This window comes from Dermacentor variabilis, chromosome 7, assembly GCF_050947875.1.
Source record: "Dermacentor variabilis isolate Ectoservices chromosome 7, ASM5094787v1, whole genome shotgun sequence".
In the NCBI taxonomy this organism is placed as follows: Eukaryota; Metazoa; Arthropoda; class Arachnida; order Ixodida; family Ixodidae; genus Dermacentor; species Dermacentor variabilis.
The window spans coordinates 101915722-101932353 of record NC_134574.1 but is presented as its reverse complement, the minus strand read 5'-3'; the positions used below and the strand labels follow the sequence as shown (position 1 = coordinate 101932353).

At 46.9% G+C, this 16632-nt stretch overlaps 1 long non-coding RNA gene across 2 annotated transcripts; it reads left to right on the top strand.

The window, feature by feature from the left end:
- Window positions 1-466: 466 nt before the first annotated feature.
- On the top strand, window positions 467-12182 carry LOC142586988 (uncharacterized). Of its 2 annotated transcripts, XR_012829322.1 has the most exons (7): window positions 467-513; window positions 1062-1088; window positions 2582-2626; window positions 2687-2746; window positions 4336-4431; window positions 10700-10723; window positions 12108-12182. It is a non-coding gene; the product is annotated as an uncharacterized LOC142586988 (long non-coding RNA). The 2 variants fall into 2 exon arrangements; XR_012829323.1 differs by lacking the exon at window positions 1062-1088 and having other exon boundaries at window positions 488-513.
- The last annotated feature ends 4450 nt before the right edge of the window (window positions 12183-16632 follow it).

The following is a 16632-nucleotide window of genomic DNA, read 5'->3' as shown; positions in this document are numbered from 1 at the left end:
ATTTGAAGCGCCAACCTTAAAACGGAGTAGTTTACGTAATCTCCACGTGATCTCCGTCTATGCCGCTGTCTTTGAATCGGCCAAAGCTGATGTCACGTGAGACGTACCATAGCAGACAACAGGTGGCGTCATTCCGAGCTTCAATTTCGGTCATTTCCTCGCTTACAAATCTGTATTATCACTACGAACGACTAATTCTTGGTTGCAAGAGGCCTAGTCTTTCAATCTAGCTCGGCCTAGTATTTTCCTTTACTGTCGCTTAAGTAAAATTTCAATAGCCAGCCAATTTTGAACTTGTGGACCGGGATTTCTAGACCGCGCGTCTACATAGCGCGCTTCGTTGAATCCCTGATCATCTTTGGGTTTTCGAATAGTTAAGATTCTATGCAATTCAGCGCTTACCGAGGGCGCTCGAGAGTATTGCCGTTATTTGGAGCCAGGGTGTTTATTTGACTCTAACAACACTCTCACCGCTTTCCTCCTTCCTAACAGTGGAGGAAGATGAAGATGAAGGTGAGTGCACACGGGCTGTTGGCGAGCTTTGCAGGGAAGCTCGCGAGGGAGAAGCACACTTTGAGCGTGTGTGTGTGCGCGCTGGTAAGGCTCCGCTTTGAGAGTCGTTGCCCGTTCCTTATAAAACCTCCCACTTTCCGAGCGTTCTCGTTATCACCAATCGATTAGTCTACAAACAGTTCGTGTTTTAGCGTGCCCGGTATTCCGGTACCATTCGCGGACTACCGATCGTAGTGAGCGGCCCGAATGGCGGGGCCCCCTGGGGGCGCAGAGCTTTGCAGGGCATTGTAAGGCACTGTGGCTGAACGAGATGTCGATACCAGCGTATCACCTGGTATAACCCTGTATTACGCAAACAACATTCCGTATACCGGAATACTGGACACGCTAAAACTCTCTGACAAAACAAAATACGTTCAAAATGGTGCAAGGTGAAACAATTAGGGTACAGATTAAAGAATGTGTGCACTCTCGGTGATTGGCAGCTCGCTAATCCTTGCAACAACAGTCATGCTGACCATCACGATTACCGTTTGTTCTACCCACAGAAGAGAGCAACCTGAACAGTGACGACGGTAAGAATGAGCGTTGCATTTTCCCTAACCGCGTGCTCAAACGCGGGAAGGATAGCTTTGGAAAAAAAAAAAAAGGCGTTTTGACGGCGGCCGTCCTTCGGCATTTTCATAAACGTCTTGCTTAAACTCGCGAACAACATTACGTGGCAAGAAGGGAAAGCCGCAGAGGCAAAGTGAACGCAAGTAAAGTGCTCTTGAATAAAGGGCCCCACGTGATTATCCGCGCTAGCTTATAAGCTGAGGAAGAGAAAACGCTAAAACCTTATTTACTGCGACAAAATGAAACAACGCTACAGAATGGCAAACTTTACTTATTTTACTGCATTTCAGTTCCGCGTTTGGGCAAATGCGTAACCATTTCGAGAGGAGCTAGTTGTACGAATGAAATCAGGCGCGCTCATGCAGTATTCGTACCAAGTGGGCGAAAGCGCCGTCAAAGCCTCCCAGCGTGTTTGGTGCTGTGACACGTGAAAAAAAAGTTCAGCCCTGACAGGTTTTCTCCTCATTGCCACTTCAAAGTTCCGCGAGTATAGGGAGAGCTCTCCCTAGTCGGTATAGGGAGAGCTCTCCCTAGCTCTCCCCAGTCGGTCACTGACGTAGCGAACATCCTAGGATGTTCGCTACGTCAGTGACCGACTGAATTGAAGCATTTCACTCGCTCAATAACGCGCCGACTCGCTCACCGAGCGACTCGCTAATTTGCTCAGGCTATTGTAACAACGCTTGTGCATTTAATCTACATTGATGTGGATACCACTAAGTAAAGCGACACTTATCAAACGAAAACCAATTTGTTACCTTCGGTATTGAACTGCGACGTCGTAACTGTGCTCGAGCTGGCGCCGTCAGTTTTATGACGTCACAGCCAGCTGGTGCAGGAACTTCATCGCGGCGGCGTCGTCCGTGCTGCGTTTTCTTTGTGTTGTAGAAGGTATCACCGCTAAAAACAATTCAAGAGATCAAAAGGCTGAAGTAGGCCAGCTTTAAAAGCATTTAATTAGCAGCCGCAACGGCTGCTCACTCAGCACAGGAAAAAAGATATTAAAACTCTTGACGTCACACTAACATAACGTTGAGAAATAAGGCTTTTTGATTTTCATTTTCTCTACAAATGATCGACTTAGTGACGCAAAATCAACTAATATACTTCGATTCGCGATTGTCATTTTCAGTGAGTCTTTAGACTGTCATTCATTATGAACATTTGTTTTTTCAAGTGCGCAAACTTGTGTTGCAGCTCCGGACACCTTGTAGTTATCTTCTAATGTATGTATGTGCGTAAATGGATTCTGCGGAGTAATTCTGGTGATTAATGTTGGTGAATAACATTTTAGTGAAAAATATTGGTGTTTGAATGAGCGCGTTTTGGTGTTTCTCTGTAATGACCCCCCCCCCCCCCCATGCCCCTGCTTTGATTTGCACCCTAAACCAAGACACGCAAAAGTGGCCCACTTTGTTTTGAATTAACTCTGTTTTATTGTGTATCTTTAAAGATGATGCAGCGGAAAAGGCAGGTGATGCAGCGGCAAAGGAGCAGGGTAAGTGTCCTCGTTCAGCGGCCATTTGCGGAGATGTGAATTTGCATATTGTAATTTCAGACGCGCCGTCCGAAGACGAGGAAGGGGAAGGTGACACGGCTAAGAAAGCCAAGAAAGCGGGTAAGTGCCTCTGATAGTCAGTCCCGTATTCAGAAATGTGCTTGAAGCCACCACTTGGTCAAGTCCGGCTCAAGGAACAACGCCTGAGGTGAACTCGCCTAAGGAAACGCGGTGAAATATCTCAGGCACGTTCACGTCAGGCGCTGTCTTGAGCCAGACTTGACCAAATGAAGTAGTGTCTTTAAGTTAAGGCGCATTTCCAGTTAAGATATACTCTACATCCTAATCTCGCGAAAATGTGTCCTAGCCTAGATGGATTAAATTCCTGAATATGCGGCACTTCATAGGCTGTCGCTACTTAGCTTTTTTTCTTTTTCTTTTTCCTCTATAGAAGCGACAGGCGCATACTGCCTTCTACGAGGAAATATATGATAAAAAAAACTATTGGCATAATAGTTTCGATTATTCATTTGATTGCGGTGAAAAAAAGATTCTGGACCCCGCCACTCCAGAAAAAAAAAATACTGGGAAGTTTCAGAGGGCCCAAACTTTACTATAGTAGCCTCTTTACGAAGCAGTCTTCGGTTTCATTTCCCTAGAGGCGCACGTGTCGTGACGTCACGTCGCAGAAGTTAAATCAGGTGAAAGTAGGACATCGCGGCACTTTGGCACGTGGTGTAGTAAACGCGCACGTGGTCCGAGTGGTGCTGTAAGCTGGGATGTTATTTGCTTGCGTTAGCTCGTGCCAGCCATTACGGCCTTTATCGGGGATCACACCTCGGCCGCGATGACCATGAAAGCCTGTAAGACAGTAAGATAATGATCGGATAACCTAACTTAGACAGAAGCACAGGTAGCAACCGATGAGACGCATAAAAGGACAATTAAAAAAAAAAAAAGGCGCTTCTGAACTTTTCCTCATTCAGAAAAAAAAGCACTTCGATCAATAGAAAATTCCTCATTCTTAGAGCACACAGAACCGCTCTTTCATAAACATAAAGTTATGAAAATCCACAATATATTCAAATACAAGTTATTAGGAACCTATAAAACGCCACATTAGGTATAGGGCGGAGCTATCCAAAAATTATGAAATCTCAAGAAAAGTACAATTTACTACCCTTTCAGTTAACAACTGCCATACTACGTTCCCTTCTCACGCACCCATTATAGGAAAGAAAGACTTGAATACGCACTGGCAACTGCACTAAATGAGCTAGACCAGAAAAATGTTGACGTTCTGGCCCTTACTAACAATAGCTTATTTGACCTGTTTGTGTGATCGTACTGGAACTGCTTATGTGTCTAATTGTTCATTGAAATATGTATTCTGTGTAATTGTTCTTGTGACTACCATTTGTAATGGGATTGTGTGATCGTTTCTTTATTTGCTAATATGTTTATATAACTGAATCCATATAACAAATTGTCGTGCCACTGCTGCTGCACGGGTGGCTAGAGCTTAGTCAAGCTGCACAGATGCAGCTTTTTTTCTCTGGCCCCCTATTTTCGCAGTAACAATGTATTGTCTGCGGCGAAAAGACAACTTGATTGAATGATTTATTGATTGTTGATTGATTGACTCATTGATTGGTGCTGTCCGGCGGCGGATGCTTGAGCGTAGTGACGCTTGTGTTATAATTACGCAGCCTCCAAGGCGAAACCGGTGAAGCCCGCCAAAAACGCCAAGCAGCGGAAAGCTGCGGAACAGGAGGACTCCAACGACAACGAGGAGGAGGAGCCGAGTAAGGTTTTAGTGGTGACCAAGATTTCGTGCGGATAGCGGCACAGCGAAAACGAGGGGTGTAGACCTGCGTGATTAGGAAAAAAAAAAAAAAAAGCTGTCTAAACGCGAGAGAGGGCCGCAGGAAAGAAGGGTTATCTTAAGCGCGGGGAGCGCTTCCTCTCTCTTCCCCCGAGTTGGCGCCTCTCTCAAATCTTTCCACGCATAACAGCCACCGGACACCCGCAAGGCGATTCGCTTTTAAACTTGCGATAGGAAGTTAACATTGAAGCACACTGTTCTGGCTGACGTATTTGCTCGGCTTATCAATCGCTGCCTCATGTGCAGGTCACGGGACGTCCACGAATGTTTACGGATGACGACACCCGAGAAAAAGCTAAACATAGGTTTCTTTTTTTAGTTTCTACGTAAACTCCTCAACGTTTGCGTATGCCGGGCTGTCGGAGAGGTGTACGGTAACGAAATGGCAACAACGCTGGTGGCGACATCTGGGGCGCAGTGCCTATCCAGAGCGCGTGTTAGAGCAATGCTGCAGTGATTTACATATTCTACTTTAGCGCTGGTGTAAAGCAGTGGCAGCGACGTAATCGGTAACGTGCTGCATTTCTGTCATCTTTTTCAACGATAACGCTGAAGCGGCACAAATTTTACAAACACATTGTAGTTTAACGAAAGGGCTCAAGCTTCGCTCTTCAGCTTCGCTATTGTCATTCATGGCTTGGTAACCGCAACCTCATAACCCAGCCTGGTATTCGCATTTCCAGCCTGTGCTGCAGGATTTCGCGCTCAATTTAATTCGAGCGCCAGTGAAATTAATCGAACTTCAAGTCTGGTTAATCCCCGCGCCACTCAACTTAATCCGATAACCACTGTATCTCATCCAACCGCCAGCCAAATTAATCCAAACACCAACGAATTTATTCCAAAGATGGCGGAATGTTCGAATTTCACGGCAACTAAAGATTTTCTGAGATGGATTCATATCTTATACAAATTAAAAAGTCGATATGGGGGAGACATAGCATTCCGTCCACGTGACCAGCGACAGCTTCGAACACTTCTCTTTTTTGTGGTTTGAGAACAACTGAGATAACAGAAATTCTCGCAGACAAATGCGAGTAAAAATCAGCATGGGGTCTTAAAGAGACCCTCACTAGGCCCCATAGCAAATTTTGGTTATGCGCTGCAAGTTGTTACGTGTCCTCTTGGGAGCGTTCTGCAGCAAAACTTTTTTTCAAATCGGCTGATTAATAGCCGACATAGAAATATTTCAGTGCCGCGAACCTATGATTTCAGCAGGCGGGCTCCACTGCCAAGCAAGACGCTCTTTCCACTCACCCCGTCTAGCCTTCGCAAGCGAAATTCCTTCATTGCGTTCTCACATACCAGACCTCGAGGACCATGTGACGCATAGGCGCCGCCTTCATCTTTTTTCTCCTCGCTTTTTTCCCTTGCGCTACGCGATTTCGCTCACTGCGCCATGACTAGCGGTATAATTCAGTGCTACACGAATACTGAGGCAGAACAAGCGGATGGCAGAGCGTGTTCACGCGCTGGAACACGGTAGAAAATGGCATAGTTTCGGTACCTGCGAACGTGACCGCACGACCGTGGGAACAAGCAGACGAAGCGGAAGTACATCTCTCTTGCTTCGGTGGGAAGTAAAACAGACACTCAGACATTCCGTTTGTGTGTTTTATTTCTCTAAACTTAATTCGTTAATTCAAGCAACAAGTCGCACAGATAACAGATGTCTTGAATAATTCTCGAAGTCACGTGTCACCACGAGCGACGTCACACTGCGGACACGATTACGTTGGCGCAGGAGCCCGACTACGTCAACGTCCCTCTCCGGGCGCATTCGCCGCGAGTGAAGAGGGAAACGGCGTTCGGATTGAAATTTCAGACCTTTCCATGGCGCGTAGCGATGTAATTATTTGCAAACATGCTCGTTGGCGCGCATTTTATGATCTGCGCTTGTCAGCTCAAAATGACCAGACCTGGTGAGGGGCCCTTTAAGAAATTTGGTGACGCGGGTACGGTGTCGTCATGGGTATCAACCGAAACACCGGAGTGACTCAATGATGATCATTAGGCACTGGTGGGCCTTGGTCACTAACGAATACGAATCACTTTTTCCTACTGCCGCTATCGGTAACCTTCAATCGAATACGTCGTTGTGGACACTATTCAAATTCTCATAAAATTAGCAGTTAACTGCGTGATACAACTAATAGGGCCTAATCACTAGTTAACCCTACGTACTTATGCTCAGTTCATTGTCCTCGCTGTTTTGAGCACTATAAATGTCATAAAATGAGTGCTTCAACCACGCTCATTAGGAACTGGCGTGCCTAAGTCACTAATGATTATAAATCACTTATTTTCTGGCAGCTTTCATTCAAGCATATCGCCATTGATATCAATCTGTCATAGAATGATAATTTTTTAGTATCATCCCAAATGATTACACCAAGCCATTAGTGATCACTAGTGATGCACTCGGTTTGGTGTTCTCCTACTTTCAGGCAGTAGAGCGTCATAGATATCAAATGAAAAAGCCATTAAAGGACGATTAAACTATCATAATTCAGAGACGCTGAGAATGATTAGCGATCATGAATCGCTGGCGTGACAGCGCTAGTGATCATTCGTGCCCGTCGAAATGATGTCTATCAAAATGTCATAAATAAGATTTTTTTATGCTACCATTGCTAACTGATAACGCACGGCGAACTGAGCTAATCACTAGTGATAATATAGACTCTGAATTATCAGTTACAATAGTAGCCGAAAGAATGCTAATTTTATAGATGCAATGACAACGTGCACGAGTGTTGGACGCCACTGTCATGTGGATCAAAGTGATCCGTTGATCATTAAGGTGAAAGGTCAAAGAGTTTATTCAGACACCGTATGGTACAGTTGCCTAGGGCGCAGACCTAAAGGCAAGTGGATGCCTGACAAGGAGTCTGCGCCCTTCTTGCTCCCATTTGAGAGCACAAGACATTCAGCGCATAAAATAAACTCTAAACGAGATGGAAATACAGAGTGGTTGGTTAACATTGAAGCTGGAGTTATTTCATATTGAACATTTATGTACAATTGGGAACACACTGTGAGAAACAACAGAAAAAACAAAGAATGGTCATGCCTGCAGTGAAAACAGATACATAGTGATGCTATTTTTGAAAGCTTTGAATGGTTTACTTTCCTGGATAATGTTTCCTGGATAAGTAACTCATCATCATCATCAGCAGCAGCCTGGTTACGCCCACTGCAGGGCAAAGGCCTCTCCCATATTTCTCCAACAGCCCCGGTCATGAACTAATTGTGGCCATGCCGTCCCTGCAAACTACATCCTAGCATTTTCTAGTTATCATATATGATTTGTTGTTTAACAGTGGGCATTTGACATCAATGCTGCTGTGCTTACGAGGACACGAAACTGAGCGCATCTCTAGGAATTGCCAGTTTTCTGCTTTCATGCAGCATAGCGTCATGTGTATCAAATGAAAAGCCATTTAAACAACGGTTCAATTATGATAATTCAGAAGAGCTGAGATTGAGCCACTAGTGATCATGAATCACTATCTTCAGTATGACAGTGCATCATGCAGCATAGCCCCATGATGCTATGCTGCATGAAAGTACACCGAACCGATCGCATCACTAGCGATCACCAATGACTCGGCGTTATCATTTGGCAATGATACGTAAAAATGTTCATTCTGTGAGGCTTTGATGGATACCTAGTGACGACATAACCAAATGAAACTGTCACTCTCGGAGAAAATAAACGGTTCGTCATCACTAGTGACTTAAGCACACCAGTTCCTAATAGGCGTAGTTGAATCACTCAATTTGTCATTTCAGTACTATCGATGATGTTCTGGTGTTTAGAATTAGAACTGCGAGAACTCTAAACTGAGGATAAGTATATTGTGTTCTCTAGTGACTAGGCCCTATTATTCAGGTGTATCACGCAGTTAAATGCTATTTCATAAGAATTTGAATGGCATAGACGACAATCGTATTAGACTGAAAGCTGCCGATAGCGGCAATAGAGAAAAATTTGGAGGACTCTTAAGCTTCGCCTATAAGAGTGGAATTCGCTAGCATTCGAAGATGCTTGTAACGCTTCTACAAAAGCGCTTCGGCTCGCCTCCCAGATCACTCTACACGGACGTAGCTAAAATACAAAATAGGATACCGCCTGGCGGCTGTAAGCCAGCGATCGACCATAACTGCCTCTACCAAAGCAAAATCAGCCATTACGGCAGAGGCGGTACGTAGCAATCGCCCTATAGCCGTAAAAGATAAGAGACCGGAGAGGTGAGTCAATCCTGGTACTCACAGACTCTCAAGTAGCCTGCCGCCTATATTTAATTGGAAATATCCCCAAGGTGACCTTGAAAATTTGGGGGCATGGCTTACAAGAACATCATGCCGTCGTGTGGTGCCCGGAAGACACGGGAGTGGAGGGGAAACCGAAAGGGCGGATCGGCTAGTTGGCACATTTCACATCCGAGCGTCGACGAATACTATGGACGAACCTCTAACAAGTCCACGTGACGTCTTGGAAAATCAACGACGCGACCGTCAAAAATATAGTAATCCGCACCCGGACCTTACCTGGGAACACGCTCGTGATTAGCGCAGACTACAAACAAAACCGTACACAAACCTACACTGACAACACCACATAAGCCCCACACAATACGCGGACACTTGCCCGTGGTGTGGAGAGCGGCCCACTCTTGCCCACATTACGCGGGTGTGCAGTTCGCGGCCCCCAAATATCCGTTCCCCCAAATTGGGGACAAATACCCAGAAACAGGCAAGGGGAGAGAGACCTGGCTTCCTAGCACAGAACGGGCGAGCCAACTGGCCCTCCTCGACCAAGTCAATCGAGCTGCTAAGGCCAGGGGAACCCTGGACTGAGGGCCCCACCCACTCACCCTTCAATCCCCTTCTTGCAATAAACGTTTGCTACTACTACTCTTACCGGTGCCTAATGATCATTGTTAGCCACTCTTTGGTGTTTCGGCTGGTATCCATGACGGCGTCGTATGTGCGTCGCCGAATCTCTTAACGATCCCTTCCTGATTTTTCTTCACACTTGTCTGCGAGAAACGATCTTATGAGCCGCTCTCAAAACATAATAAAGAAAGGCGTCCACTGTTTGTTGTCGCTAGTCACGCAGTAGTAACGCTATTCGTCGTCCACCTTGCCCATTCGAATAAAAATGGCGACACCTTATACTTTAGGAACAAATTTGGTTGCCGTGTCATTCGGATGTTCTTGAAGGGCTTAGATTAAATTCACTGGCGTTCGGATTAATTTGGCTGGCGTTTGGCTCAAATACAGCGGCGGTTGGATAAAAATGAGCAGAAAAATTAATTTAATGGTGATCTGATTAAATTGACTGACTTTGGGTTAAATTGGGGCGCAAACCTGTAGTATACGCGACCACTATCACGATAAAAGGTTTCACTGGGCACTCTTAAAGGCTGCTCGAAAATTCAACGTTTTTCGAGATCCCGTGGTCTGTAAACTTTTGTGGTTGACTGTGCAACCACGCAGGTACTGCATGCGTCGGATTAACGTGGATTAAAATAGAATAAGATGCAATGAGGTGGAATAATGCTGGTACAAATTAGAGCAAGGTGGATCAAGGTGGAGAAGTCTTATTTTAAGGTCATAACTTAAGGAAGCCATCGCGCTTCCGAATTCGAAACGCACAAGTGCACTTGAGTGACTTGACAATTTTTTTTCGTGATCGACGCCGTATACTCCTGCAGACACTTTGCGCAACGACGCAGCAAAAGAAAGCGGTAGGCTTCCAAGTTGAATATTTGCTTTCTACATAGCACGCAGATTTTCGTGCTTTGCTTCGTTACCTAATTGCGTGTCCATCTCTGTTAATCGTGTGGCGCTTCTAAGTCAGCGAGTTCTAAGAAAAAAAAAAGAAATTGAATTTCATCGGCATGCCGACCCAAACGACACGTTTCTACACACTCGCACTTCTGCGCTTACTTCGCAATTGCCCGTGTGCGGCTGGTTCAAATGTGAGCCGAATGAGAACTTTTCAGATTTAGTGCGTTTCATTTGAGTTTTTCCAGGTCACACACGTAGATTAAGACACCAGTGATAGCAAACTTCGCGGTACCTGTCAACCTATGTGTGTGTTATCTGCGTAGCAACGACGGGTGCTTCTATCTTTAATTGTATCGATGGCGCTTCCTCCTCCTTTTTTTTTTTTCCAGAGAAGAAGACTAAGTCCAAAAAAGGTAAGAATTACCACTGATCTACATTGCAGCACGGTGCCATACAGTCTGAACCGAATTTAGACACTGAAGCTGTCTGTGGGAAGCAGCTCTTTTCGAGAAAGCTGCAATCGTTTCCTCTGAAACTTTTGCCCCATCCGAGTGGATGGCAACTTGAATCGGAACTCAGCTCGCAGATTTCAACAGAATTCATTTAACCAGTGTTGCAGCGCTTTCCCCATTAATGGGGAAGCGTGCTTCGTGCTTTGCAAACTGCTGTCTTAATAGAAGAGCCTCCCCTCCTCATGCTGGGCTAGTTTGTGTACTACGTCAACGGTCATATGTTAATGGCACCACAAAACACAAGCGACGTATAAAACACACACAAGCGTTTCTGCCGTTGCGGTCGCTTGAGTTCTTTTTGTTTTTTCTTCAATGTCGGTTGTCTCGTTTTGTGGCGCAGGAATTGCTATCGTTAGGCTACTGGCTCGGAGCCGACGGCTGTCTGCTCAGGACCACATTACGAATAGTTTTTAATTTTTATTATGGGGTTTAACGCGCCAAAACCACTTTCTGATTATGAGGCACGCCGTAGTGGAAGACTCCAGAAATTTCGACCACCCGGGGTTCTTTGACGTGCACCTAAATGGTGCACGTCAAAAGGCACGCGGGTGTTTTCGCATTTCGCCTCCATCGAAATGCGGTCGCCGCGGCCGGGATTCGATCCCGCGACCTCGTGCTCAGCAGCCCAACACCATAGCCACTAAGCAACCACGGCGGGTATTACGAATAGTTTTTAAGTCTTTCTGTGCGAGATACCCCCACTTTCCTTATCGGGTATGTGCGTGTCTATATTCTTTCGTGGGCCGATCCCGAAGGTAGCGCGGTCTTAAAATGTGGGGCGTTCCCGTTGTGATATGTGCAGTCTAAAAATGGGGTGCCCAATCCCGAAAATAGTGGAGTCACGAAAATTGAGCAGTCCAGCGGGTAACCCACCGTGGTTGCTCAGTGGCTATGGTGTTGGGCTGCTGAACACGAGGTCGCAGGATCGAATCCCGGCCGCGGCGGCCGCATTTCGATGGGAGTGAAATGCGGAAAACACCCGTGTGCTTAGATTTAGGTGCACGTTGAAAGAACCTCGGGTGGTCGAAATTTCCGGAGTCCTCCACTACAGCGTGCCTCATTATCATAAAGTGGTTTTGGCACGTAAAACCTCATAATTAATTAGTCCGGCGTAGGTCACGCGACTGTGTGCCGTGCGCTTTAACTCCACCCCCTTCTCCCCGACAAACTCGCCCAGCAAGACATTTGAATGTCAAGGAAAGGTCGAACCGCCTTCAGTGCACTCTTCGCCGCAGCTTTACCTTCGTTTCCGCAGAAAGTTTCACACTTCACGCTCTACTTGCAGCAGATGAAGAGGAGTCCGACGACTAGCCATTGGCGACCCGGGGCACCGAAGAATAAACACTCTGAGCCCACTGGACGAGCTTGTCAGTTGTTTTCTGCTACGCCAAGCCGCCGGCGTCGCCACTGCCACGCTGGAGTGCCTTGGCTTAGCCGAGCAGCCATAGGATTTCCACGGCGCACGCCATTTATGCCCGTAACAGCCAGAGCATGTGCTGTGAAGAGCATTGCAGAACGCGCTCATATGATGAGGATGATTGTGGTCTTTTTTTTTTTTCTCTGCTGAGTACCACTTAGGAAGGGTGAAATAGCAACAAATGGGTTTGCACGTATATATGGCATTGGAATGTTCATTACCAATGAAAGAGAAATATGGTAAGGACGAAAAGTGATTGAAACACGGGAGCTGTGGCCGATCGGCATCCCAGCGTGGACGTGTGTAGCGGAACGTCGTTCCAATTCGGAGCGTGTGTGCTCAATTACGCAGCATGTATGCAAGAGGCTGTTACGAGATAGTATCAATGGTGCATCCTGAAGGATGGATGCATGCAGGGTTGTCGCAACCATTGCAGAAGCACAAGTGACGTTTAGCCACGAGGAGCTTGGACTTGTAGAATGAGCTAACGTGTCATCGTGAAGTACTTGCTAAAGCATTTTCGTAAGCGTTTTGAAATAGTGCCGAGACGCGCAGAACGCAGGAAGATTTTTACGAGAAAATTGTGCCAGAAAAGAAGTTGAGGGTGATTGCTCGGGGCACCGCAACGCGGCAATGCCATTTAGAACTTTTTTTCATTTATACATTAAAAGCCTTTTCAGTACACTACACGTTAAACAACAAATTGTATTAACATATTCCCGATTTACAGCGCAAAATAAAAGGAAGAAAAACGACGGAGCCAAGGAAAAGTTGGCTGAAACGCATGGGCAGTTTTCAGTGAGCCTTGTGCATCCGTGGTCATGACTAAGCATGAGCTAACTTGTCTAGATCACACGCAACTACGCCTCAACATGGGTGCCTCTTGAATTTGTTACCGATTTTTGGCAGTCTGTTCGCGTTACTTCTGCAGAGAAGCTGCTTTCTAGACCCTGTGCCGTCGTTTTCGGGGTTCGCTAAAACTGTCATAAATCACCAAGGGGTCTAGCGTCGTCGTCGCCTTCCACAGCTGGCTCCGTTGCCGCTCGTCATTCCAGCGTAGAATTTCCCTTCTCTTCTGTCGTAATGGGGAGGTCGCGTTCACGGGGGTATGAGCCATTGCTTAAGGGGGTATGAGTCGTTCATGGTCTTACGTGACTGACAGATTTAATTTTGAGGCACAAGGCTGTGATTGTGAAATAGTGTGCGATTGCGCTGTCAACTCAAGGAGCAAGCAATGCAAGATTCAACGTCTCCAGACAAAGCACTGCAAGCGGGGGAGGCACACCGAGCAGTGCACACACGAGAGATGACAACTCGAGATCAAGCGGTACAAGACCAAGCAAGTACAACATTGCATACAAAATGAATAAAAAGAATCCGATGGTTTTCATTTTACATAAAGCCTTGCTCTCATTATTGCTGGGCAAAAAAGTGGCGGAGCAATTTGCATGCGGAAAAGAAAACACGGCGAAAAACAAACCTCACGCGCAAAAAAAAAAACGCCTGCGCGAAGCACGCAAAAGCGAAAATGAGGTGAAGGAATGGTGAAACAAAAGATTTACAACATAGACTGCTTGCCAAGTTTGACTTGCATGGTGTAACACACTACGACCGCACAAAACGAGGCCGGAAGGAGTTGTACGGTACTATACAGTGTGCAGGACATGTAATGAGGAGGAATAACCGATGGCCATTAAGGGTTACGACCTGGATTCCAAGGGAAGGGAAGCGTAGCAGGGCGCGGCAGAAAGTTAGGTGGGCGGATGAGATTAAGAAGTTTGCAGGGACAACATGGCCAGAATTAGTACATGACCGGGGTAGTTGGAGAAGTATGGGAGAGGCCTTTGCCCTGCAGTGGGCGTACATTGGTTGATGATGATGATGATGATGATAATAATAATAATAATAATAATAATAATAATAATAATAATAATAATAATAATAATAATAATGATAATGATAATGATGATGATGATGATGATGATGATGATGATGATGATGATGATACAGTGTGCACCCTGCACGCATTTGCCAAAACCCCGCCAAAGTCCAGCGTTTCCATGCCTGTTGTTAGAGAAAGTTGAGGCCGAAGCAGTTGTGCTAGCGCGCCCATTTTAACGCCCGGCCGCTTTTTTCGGCCCCTTATCAATAAAGTTTATCACCACCACCACCACCAGCGCCCGGGCGAGATCCTGGCTCAGTAGGCTCAGACCCACGGCTCAACCCTTGGCTCAATAAGAGCCATCTGCCGGGGCATGGGTGAACTCTGTGCGTTCTGTCATCGACTCCAAGATCCGGCGTCGGGCGCGCCAGCTGATCTTTGAGGTCACAGTGTTCTACAGGTGAAGTTCTTCGTGGCCAGAGGGAGCCACCATATCAAGTAAAAAGAGGGATACGTTGTTTGGAGAAGCCGATACTGGAAGTGAGTGGCGTTGCGGGGGCGATTTGTTGAAGTTTGTGCGGCGCCTAGCACCTCTTTTATGAGGCCATAAGATGTTCAGCTGCCCGACTGGAAAAACAAACTCCCTTCGAGGGGAAAACAAATGGGCGATGCATGTAAACCCCCGCCGTGTTTGCTGAGTTCAGCGAGGTGCGGAAAGGCGTTGAAAGCACACACGGATCCAAGCAGAACGAAACGCAAGAAATGCCGACTGTGCGTTCCTATAGAGCGGCCGTGCGTGCTTATTACGTACGTGAGCTGTTCTGTGTGCTTGAATAGTATGCACAAAAAAAAATGGTGGCTACTGCAAAAGTACAACGGTCGTTCCACCGAACAAGTTCCAGACGCACAATTCAATTAAATGCACTTTATTATTTCGAGTTCTAAAGACATGTGTGAGGGTGTGAAACAAAGAAAGATGTGGGCAGTTTCACGGCCTCTCGCACACCGTACATAAATGACGACTTGGCAAGTTGGAGATGTCCGACAAACGAAACCGCTGTGTAAACCAACTGTAACAAATATCCTAATAGATTTGTATGCAGAATTATATTGTTTTCTGGGGTTTTACGCGCCAATAACCACGATTTCATTATGAGGCACGCTTTAGTGGGGGAACTCCGGATTAATTTTGACCACCAGGGGATATTTAACGCGCCCCCAATGCACGGGACAAGGGCGTTTATATATATATATAATATATATATATATATATATATATAATCATACTAATAGTGGTTGCCCGAACACACGCGCACCCGGCTATATAATCCCACGACGGGACTGACAGATCTAGTCTGCCTGCCCGATTGCGGGCGCGCTGGATGGCCAGGATTTGGTCCTCGCAGACGGGACTTCGCAGGAGCGCGTCTCACTCTTCCTTGGTGAGGTGAACTTCGAGCCCAGCGACCCGCAGTCCCAGAGCATATGAGGCAAAGTAGCAACCTCACCACAGGCCACGCAAGAACAATTCGGATAAATCTCCGGGATATATGTTATTAAGGGACGCCGGATTTGGGTAGGAGTTCGTTTGCAAGAGTCTGAGCGTGACCGACTGCGGCTCGCTTAGCTTGGAGTGAGGCGGTGGGAAAACCCTTCTCTGTAAGTAAAAGAATTTAGTAAGTTCATTGTGCATGGTAGGAGCGTCTCTGTGTCCGGGGAGAGAGTCGCCCGATCCTAGGGTAGCGCGGTCGGTAAAGCCACGCGTCGCCTCGTGGGCAGACTCGTTGAGGTTCAGAGCAACCCCCTCAATCGCCCCGACGTGAGCAGAGAACCAAAGGATAGAGTGTATGGAGGTGCCGCCGTATTTGGCGCCTTTCAGAATTGGAAAAACCTGCCGGGCTTCCCGGCCTTTCTGGAATGCCCTGACGACCACTTTCGAATGGTTATACAGCCTTTCTCTCGGACCGTCTTGCATGGCGAGTGCAATGGCCACTTGATCGGCCACCTCGGGGTTCGTCGTCCGAACGGATGCACAGTTGATGACCTTGCCCAGCGTGTCCACGATGGAAACCGCAAGAGCCTTGCCGTCTCGGTATGTAGCTGCGTCCACGAAGCTTGCTTCGATCTTGTCCTTGTTTATTTGCTTCAGTATATTCAATGCTCTTGCCTTGCGACGACCTGCGTTGTGAACGGGATGAACGTTGCGGGGCAAAGGCGACCACGATCTTCTCACCTATTTCTCTGGGGATTTGGGTGTTTTCAGCCAAGTTCTTGGTGGGTGAGAGTCCGATCTCCTCGAGGATACGCATGCCGGCCGGTGTGGTGGGCAGCCGAGCTAGCTGGGCCCGTTCCTGAGCCTCGGCTATCTCCTCCATGGTGTTGTGTATGCCGAGCCGAAGGAGGTCCTCGGTATGCTTTCTGACGGGCAGCCCGAGGGCTCTCTTGACGAATTTTCTAATGAGAGCATTAAGCTTTTCCCGCTCGGCTCTAAGCCAGTTGTGCATAGCCACC